Genomic DNA, 8,836 nt, shown 5'->3' on the forward strand with positions numbered 1-8,836 from the left:
GAAGAGACGGGTCCTGCTCCCGAAGGAGCAGGGCGACCAGCGGAAGAACCCCCGTCTCACCAGAGCGAGACGGGGCCCTTAGAAGCTCCCGAAGGAGACTTCTTAGGGGGGGGAGGCAACATTCTTCTTCTTAGGCAGGGGAGCCTTTAGAAGAAGAAGGGGAAGAGGCGGCAGACGACGACGACGAAAGAAGACGATGAAGACGACGACGACGACCTTCCTCCTCTTCCATCTTCTTCTTCGTCAACCTCCTCAGGACCGACGTCAGGTCTGTCATCCAGGACGGAGCCGGGGCTGCTGTTGCCGAAGCAACAGGGCCCGGACGTACCTGTCCGAACAGACCAGCATCGGGAGCAGCGGCGCCAGGAACAGGGACAACATCAGCAGGTGCGAGCATCACAGGAACGGCAGTCGGGACGGCAGGAGCAGGAACAGGAACAGCAGCGGTGGTCACGGCAGGTACGGCAGGCTGTGTGGACGGTACAGATGGTCTAACCAGCGGCACAGACATCATCGGCACCGGCGGGAGGTCCAGGGGCGAGCTCTTCGGGCACATGAAGTCCGGTCGTGGCAACACGGCAAACCCAGGTGGCGGCATCACACTCCCCCGAGTTACGGCGACTGGCCCCTGCACCGATGTTGTGGGTGTCACAGAGACCGCGTGCTGGGTGTACACCAGGTGAGGAGGTGACGCGTAGCCAGGTGTTGTCAGGGTCGTGGTGGTGGTTGTGACCGTAGCGTGCGTAACCGCCACGGAGCCAGCGAGATGATAGAGCAGCCCCTGGACCACTCGGCACGCCCTGCAGTCCCAACGACGCCCACACCTGTCCGAGTCATCCTTCACGGCAACCGCACCTGAGGAGGCAAAAGTCGGGTGTGATTAGGAGGATCCTCTACCGCTCGCGCGAAGACGAGCGGATAGAGGACCCAGAGTACAACTCTACGTCGGGGTATCTAGCGCCCTCCTCCACACTCGACACATCGGAGAGGAGAAGGGACCTAGACACCGCCCCCGAAGGGGAAGGCGCGAGACGTGGAAGTTGAGCGGGCGGCAGGAAAGAAGACGAAGTTGTCCGTCACCAAAGGAGTCGCGGGAGAGCTTTCCGACGACTCCTTTGCAGGCCTTCGCTTCTTCCTGCCCTCATACAATGTCCACTGCGCCTCCGACCAGTTCATACAAACATCACAGGGCTCGGCCCGGGTGCATTCGCGCCCCCGGCACCGAGCACACAAAACATGAGGGTCTATCTCGGGGAAAGATCTGAATTTCCCACATTTGCCCGCCCTTCGGTACCCGGGCAAAGTCTCCTTGGGGTGCGAGGCGCGGAGATTCCATCATTGATGATTTCAGCGTAATTAATATGAAAAGAGAGAATACTGTACTTACAATCTTTCATACACAATTACAAACAAACAAGAAAGCAAACGACGAGCAGCGGGCAGAGAGCGAACACACACGTCCATCCACTGTGAGGCCGAAACCAAAGCAAAAGTTGATTTGTTACCTCCCAGTCGCTGCAGCGCGCGCCTGTCGGACAAGCAGTTAACTACCGAACCCCTTGTTCGAAAGTTACGACCTATCCAGCTGCCGCTAGTATCTTCCTATTGTAAAAGGACCCGAAGGTTTGTATGCCGTGTCGGAACAAATGAGTATTGCTACAATCAAAACTAAATATATGAAAATGAAAAAGAATACTGTACTTGCGATTCCACTTCCATACAGAATAAGTTTCCGTGCCGAGCGCATTCCGCTCGGCAACGAGCATTACAGGATCAAAAAAAATATCAAATGAAAAGAGCCCTTACTTACGATTTCATCTACACATTTCCACCAAAATATACGCTCGGAGCGAGCGCACTCCCGCCCTCGGCACCGAGCATACACAATACGAGGATCATTTCTGGGAAAATATGAATTCCCGCACTTACGCCCTTCAGTCCCGGCACTAGGGTAATCGGTAGGGCGTGGTGAAACCAAGATCCTTTAATTCACAATTGAATTCAATGGAAATAAATATGAAATGATTGTACTTACAATTCAGTTTCACTAGATAAATAGAAAAAGAAAAACACAACCATGCGAAAGCAACGACGATAAAGCGGGCAGAGAGCGATGATACACGTCCACACGCCAGCAGGCCGAAAGCAAAAGTGATTTGTTTACCTACCAGTCGCGCGCGCGCGCCTGTCGGACAAGCAGTTAACTACCGAACCCCTTGTTCGAAAGCTTACGACCTATCCAGCTGCCGCTAGTACCTTCCTATTGTAAAAGGACCGAAGGTTTGTATGCCGTGTCGGAACAATGACAGCTTTCACAGGAATATTAGTCACATGCTGAAAGTTTATTGTCTTTGCACATAAAGCTTCCTGGTGTATGATACAATGCAGGACAATAAGAGAACCAAAGTCAATATTTTGAGACCCCATTCTAGTCTTCAGTAATCCAATAATCCCATTTCGCTGACCAGACATCGCAGCCGCACCATCTATTGTAATGGAAACCAAATTAGTGTAGTCCAGTCAAAACCTTGCCAATACTTTTTCCAATTCATCAAAAATAGATTGTCCTGTTGTGGTACCCTTCATGCTTTGTAGTGATGCCATTTCCTCTATAATATTATAGTCATTGTCAACTCCCCTAATATACACAGCCAGTTGTGCAGTGTCTGCGGTGTCACAACTTTCATCAAGAGCAACAGAGTATGAAGAAAAAGCACTAACTCGCTTGGCAATTGTACTTTCAATATTCCCTGAAAGACTGTCTATTCTTCTAAGAACAGTAGCTATTATCTTGAAAGGTATGTTTTCAACTACTTTCTTTTTGTCAGGAAACATATTGTCTGAGGCTACACACAAACATTTTTTAACTACCTCACCATCAGAATAGGGCTTGAGTCTTTTTGAAAGGATTTGACTAATCAAAAAACTTGTTTTGAGAGATGCATTATATCCTTAAGTTTCTTTGTAAACACTGACTGTTGTCCTTTCAGAGATTTCTGCAAGAATGATACTTTTTCTTTGCATGCTTCACCTGTCATATTTTCATATTCTTTGTGCTTTGTGATGAAGTGTCTTTTGATGTTATATTCTTTTAAAACAGAAATGAATTCATGGCACACAAGGCACAATGCTTTCCCCTCTGATTGTATGCACAAATATTGCTCAGTCCATTTCTCTTGAAAACTCCGGTTTTCCTCCTGAGCAAAATATATAGAATACCGGTTATCACAAATCAACCACAACAATTGAAGCACACTGATTTCACCACTTGAGTCTGAGATAAACTGAGAACTATATTTTAATTCCTGTGCGGCTGTACTGCAAAGCATAGCAGTGTGTGTAAAAACTGTAAACATTCAACCTTAAAAATAATGAGCGGTTCAGTGTTTACAATGGTCTTAAAAGGGGTTACTGATAACGATGACCCCTCCCACCATCGGTTATGGAGGAAGGGTTGATGAAAACACAAGAGAGAGAGAGAGACAGAGAGAGAAATTGTTGGAATATTCAGTTCGAGGCTCTCTCTCTCTCTCTCTCTCTCTCTCTCTCTCTCTCTCTCTCTCTCTCTCTGAGGGCCGCACTATAGCTTATTTATTTTTAGGAGAAAGGGCCGCAATGAAAGCCTTTGAGGGCCGCAAGTTGCACACCCCTGAATACGTATTTGTAACTACTGGTCTGCAGTTACCATCTATATGATAAAATATGACTTCAGTTGCACGTCCTGATTCCCACTAGACGCCAACCAAGACATGTTACCTTCTTTTTTGAGGTGGGGCAGGTCCACCCACCCACTTCCCCAGTCAGGGGCAATTCAGTGTTAGTACTTCCTAGGTTATGCAGATTTGGGGGGGGGAGGATGGGACTTACTTACTACTTAGGGGATCTTGGGGGGGAGGCAATTAAGTGTTACTTAGGGGGTCCAGGTGGGGGGGGATTCAGTGTCACTTCCTAGGGAGTCCAGATGGGGATGGAAGGCAATTCAGAGTTACTTAGGGGATCTGAGGCAATTAACATTCATAACATTCTTGGAGGAAAGGTAATTCAGTGTTGCTTAGATGATCTGGGGGGGAAGGCGATTTGTGTTACATAGGGGGTCCAGGGAGGGGCTTGCCTCCCCCAGGCTGGCCAGGACAAAGCGTCCTAAGTTAGGTTACATAGGAAGATAAGGTGAAGGTCAGGATGTCCAGCCAAATATACTATATAGCCTATTTATATTTATATATACGTGCATATATATATATATATATATATATATATCTATATATATCTACATATATATAGATATATATACATCAGCGTGAAGGTGGACTATTAGAAACGTTGCAATTCATTACAATTCTTTATTTCCTACGTTTCGTAATACCATTATTACATCTTCAGGGAATCTGTTAAACAATAAATAAAATTAATTTAAAATTACTTAAAAATTACTTTAAAAATTACTCTAAAATTCAACATTTGTAAATTACAACACAATTAAAAAAAAACATACAGAAACGAAAACGCAACAAAAAAAATATAAAAAATAAAAATAAAAAGACCAAAGACCGCTAACCAACCTTGTGCCGAGAAGGCAAGAGACAGAAAGACAGAACATAAAAGTTAGCTCAGGTACATTGTGTGGAGGAGGTCTGGGTATTTAACTGGGGAACCAGTTGTTAATAAATAATGACTCCAGGATAGGCAGTCATATGCATTGTTCGCTTGGCCTATGACTTGGAAATGACTTCTTTCTATATATATTTTACAATTTTTCGAATGGTTTCTTATATTAGAGTGTTCGGGATTGGAGAGCCTACAGCCAGTACGGAAACTTAATCCCCGATGAGAGTCGATTCTGACCCGCAGTAACCTCCTCGTGGATCCGACATATGTCCCAGAGTTACACTTAGGGCAAGTATACTTATAGACCACGTTGGAGGTCAAGAGAGGGTCCAATCGATCTTTATATCTGAAAAAGGAACCGATTGTTAGCGGGTTTATTGGAATTAATTTTAGATTAATGGCACCATAATGTTTATGAATAATTTGTGCAAACTTTTTCCGAAAGGAGTCATCATGTAAGAACGGGAATTTGGCGGCATAAAAAGCTAATTTTGGTACTGTAACATGGTTTGGCGACATTAGCGAATTGTTTGTTAAGAAACAAACGGAGCTTTTTATAAAACAAAGTCTGTGGGAAGCAATTATCCCTAAAATATCCAGAAAGGAAACTAATTTCTTGGTGGAAGGATTGATATTGACTCCTTTTTAGCATATGTTAATACTAAACATAGTAACATTAATTTTACCGTGGAAAAAGAGGTGAACGATCAATTACCTTTCTTAGACGTTCTTGTCACTAGGGATAATGGCTCTTTTAGTACATCTGTTTTTAGAAAGAAAACTTTTACTGGTCTAGGATCCAATTACTATAGTTCTTGTTTTATGATTTTAAACTAAACTCTATTTTTACTCTCCTCCACAGGGCATTTTTTTATTACATCGAACTGGCAATCCTTCCACCAAGAAATTAGTTTCCTTTTCTGGATATTTTAGGGATAATTGCTTCCCACAGACTTTGTTTTATAAAAGCTCCGTTGTTTCTTAACAAACAATTCGCTAATGTCGCCAAACCATGTACAGTACCAAAATTAGCTTTTAATGCCAAATTCCCGTTCTTACATGATGACTCCTTTCGGAAAAGTTTGCACAAATTATTCATAAACATTTATGGTGCCATTAATCTAAAATTAATTCCAATAAACCGCTAACAATCGTTCCTTTTTCAGATATAAAGATTCGATTGGACCCTCTCTTGACCTCCAACGTGGTTCTATAAGTATACTTGCCCTAAGTGTAACTCTGGGACATATGTCGGATCCACGAGGAGGTTACTGCGGGTCAGAATCGACTCTCATCGGGGATTAAGTTTCCGTACTGGCTGTAGGCTCTCCAATCCCGAACACTCTAAATATAAGAAACCATTCGAAAATTGTAAAATATATATAGAAAGAAGTCATTTCCAAGTCATAGGCCAGCGAACAATGCATATGAACTGCCTATCCTGGAGTCATTATTTATTAAACAACTGGTTCCCCAGTTAATACCCAGACCTCCTCCACACAACTGTACCTGAGCTAACTTTTATTTGTTCTGTCTTTCTGTCTTGCCTTCTCGGCACAAGGTTGGTTAGCGGTCTTTGGTCTTTTTATTTTTATATTTTTTTTGTTTTCGTTTCTGTATGTTTTTTAATTGTGTTGTAATTTACAAATGTTGAATTTTAGAGTAATTTTTAAAGTAATTTTTAAGTAATTTTAAATTAATTTTATTTATTGTTTACAGATTCCCTGAAGATGTAATAATGGTATTACGAAACGTAGGAAATAAAGAATTGTAATGAATTGCAACGTTTCTAATAGTCCACCTTCACGCTGATGTGTCCTACTGGCCGTCGCCTTCCTCTGTCTCCTGATAGATATATATATATATATATATATATATATATATATATATATATATATATATACCTACATATGAATAACTTGATCACGAAGTATATAAAACGTGATGCTATGTATAAATAAAAGTTTTTTTTCCAAGAAGGAAAAAATGAAAAAGCGAGATAGCCAAGTACTTTCGGTCCTGTTTGGACCCTTTACTGAGGCAAACTGATTTTACAGAGGACAACATAGTCAAAAGAAGGCTTAGCCTAATATCCAAACTGACGCTACAAGATTAGCAGTAAGGGCGATTTCACTCTACAGAAAGGAGGAAACACCTGGGGGTAGCCACACCTTGAGGGACACATGCAGTAAACAAGTTATTCTTCCAGAAAACAGTACATTTTGAAAAAACACGGAAGCTATACAATTTAATATCATGAATTTACACAAATTTTCCCAAAAAATTATTATTAATGAAAAGACAAAAGAAAAATACATTATATATATATATACTATATAATATATATATATATATATATATATATATATATAAGGTATATATTATATATATAGGTATGAGGCTCCTGGGGGTCATAGCCTTAGGTAGGTACCTAGGCTATGTAGGCTATAGGCTACGTTGTCATCGGGAAAATATCTACGTAAAATATCTACCATACTGGCTATAGCCTACTACGTACTTACGTACCTACCGATAGGAGCTAGCCTACCTAATAGCCTATGTTCTTAGTATTAGCCTACAAAGTAATTGGCTTAAAAGTTTTAAAAACCTCATCCTCTCATGTCCATGTGCTGAAATGTCAATTAAGGTGTCGAAGGTGACAAGAGGCGACGTCATTCACAGGTAATACACTAGCCTAGGTAGTAGGTAGGTAATAGCTACCTGCGACGTTGTAGAGGGGTTGGAGCGAGAAGTCTCCACTCTCATCCACCAGGAGACTGAGACTTGCGCTCAGCAGGAGCCCGATGGCAGAACTCAAACTTGATAACGTGGAGTTCACGCCGGAAGCAGCAATTTCCAACACACTTTCGCTCATTACATTATCAATTCGAAGAACGTAGATTCTAAGCACGTCAGGCACGTACCCAGGTCCCAGGGTCGCAACACAACTTGCCAGTTGCCACAATGACAGCCAGCAGCAGGTCGCGCACAGGGGAGACTTTCGTATTGTTGTTTACGCGAGATTCTACAGCCATCGGTGAGTGGCACTCGAGTTTACTACGAATGGCATGGCAAAAAGTCACTCGAGTTTACGAATGGCATGGTAAAAACGGCACTCGAGTTTAGGGATGGCATGGCAAAAACATTACTTAAGTTTACGAATGATGTTACCGTAAGAATGGCACTCGAGTTTACGAATGACATTGCAAGAATGGCATTATAGTTTACGGATGTACTTATGACATCACCAAACGACACTATAGATATATAAAGTTTACGAATTACATCGTAAGAATGCCACTCAAGTTTACGAATGACATCGCAAAAACGGCACTCCAGTTTACGAATGTACAGATGACATCGCAAAAAATGGAACTCAAGTTTGCGAATGACATCACAAAAATGGCACCCGAGTTTATGAATGTACGAAGACATCGCAAGAATGAAACTCAAGTCTACGAATGGCATCGCAAAAACGGCACTTGAGTTTACGAATGACTGCGTAAAAACGACACTCGAGTTTACGAAGTATACAAATGACATCGCAAAAATTATACTTAAGTTTGCGAATGACATCGCAAAAATGGCACTCAAGTTTACGAATGACATAGCTAAAGGTTGAAGGTTAATTAAAAACACCAGTGATGTACTAGAAAAATACCAACAAGCAAGGACAAGATGCTGCCAACTGAAGCCATTGAATAAGATACATTATTGAATCTTGAAGGGCAATTAACGAGTAAAACTATAACAGGAAATAATTATCAACTAAAGAGAAATCTTAAGGATGGAAAATGTAATTCGATAGAAAACCAACGGGTTAACTCGTGAGCCGGAGTTCAAACAAAACAAAAAATCTAACATTAACAAAATTCTAAAGGGTGGTGATATTACAGACTGAGCAAAATACCTAAAATAAAGGAGGCAGTTTATGGTAAATGAAAATGGAAAAGTTCCATGAAATAAATAAATATAACTTAAGATGGCATGATAGACCAAATAAATAAAAAAGATAGTTACAAAACATCTAGTCAGGATGAAATAAAACCATCATTATTGATAATAATAACAAAATTCCATGATGGAAAAAAATATACTTCCTACTTTCAAAGGGTCTCTCTTCTTTCCCACCGTTATCCCTACATTAAGGGGTCGATTGCCTGATGCGCCTTCTCCTCCACTGCCTTCTATCAAAGGCATTATCCTCCACCAAACCTATTCTCTCCATAAC

General features: G+C 41.8%; 1 long non-coding RNA gene across 1 annotated transcript in view; it reads right to left on the reverse strand.

Annotated features, from left to right (window-relative positions):
• Window positions 1-7,953, reverse strand: part of LOC135219309 (uncharacterized) — a 69,071-nt gene extending 61,118 nt beyond the window's left edge. Inside the window, exon 1 of the long non-coding RNA XR_010315402.1 lies at window positions 7,327-7,953. This is a non-coding gene — a long non-coding RNA (uncharacterized LOC135219309). The remainder of the gene's footprint in view (window positions 1-7,326) is intronic.
• Between the last annotated feature and the right edge of the window lie 883 nt (window positions 7,954-8,836).

This window comes from Macrobrachium nipponense, chromosome 1, assembly GCF_015104395.2.
Source record: "Macrobrachium nipponense isolate FS-2020 chromosome 1, ASM1510439v2, whole genome shotgun sequence".
Classification (NCBI taxonomy): Eukaryota; Metazoa; Arthropoda; class Malacostraca; order Decapoda; family Palaemonidae; genus Macrobrachium; species Macrobrachium nipponense.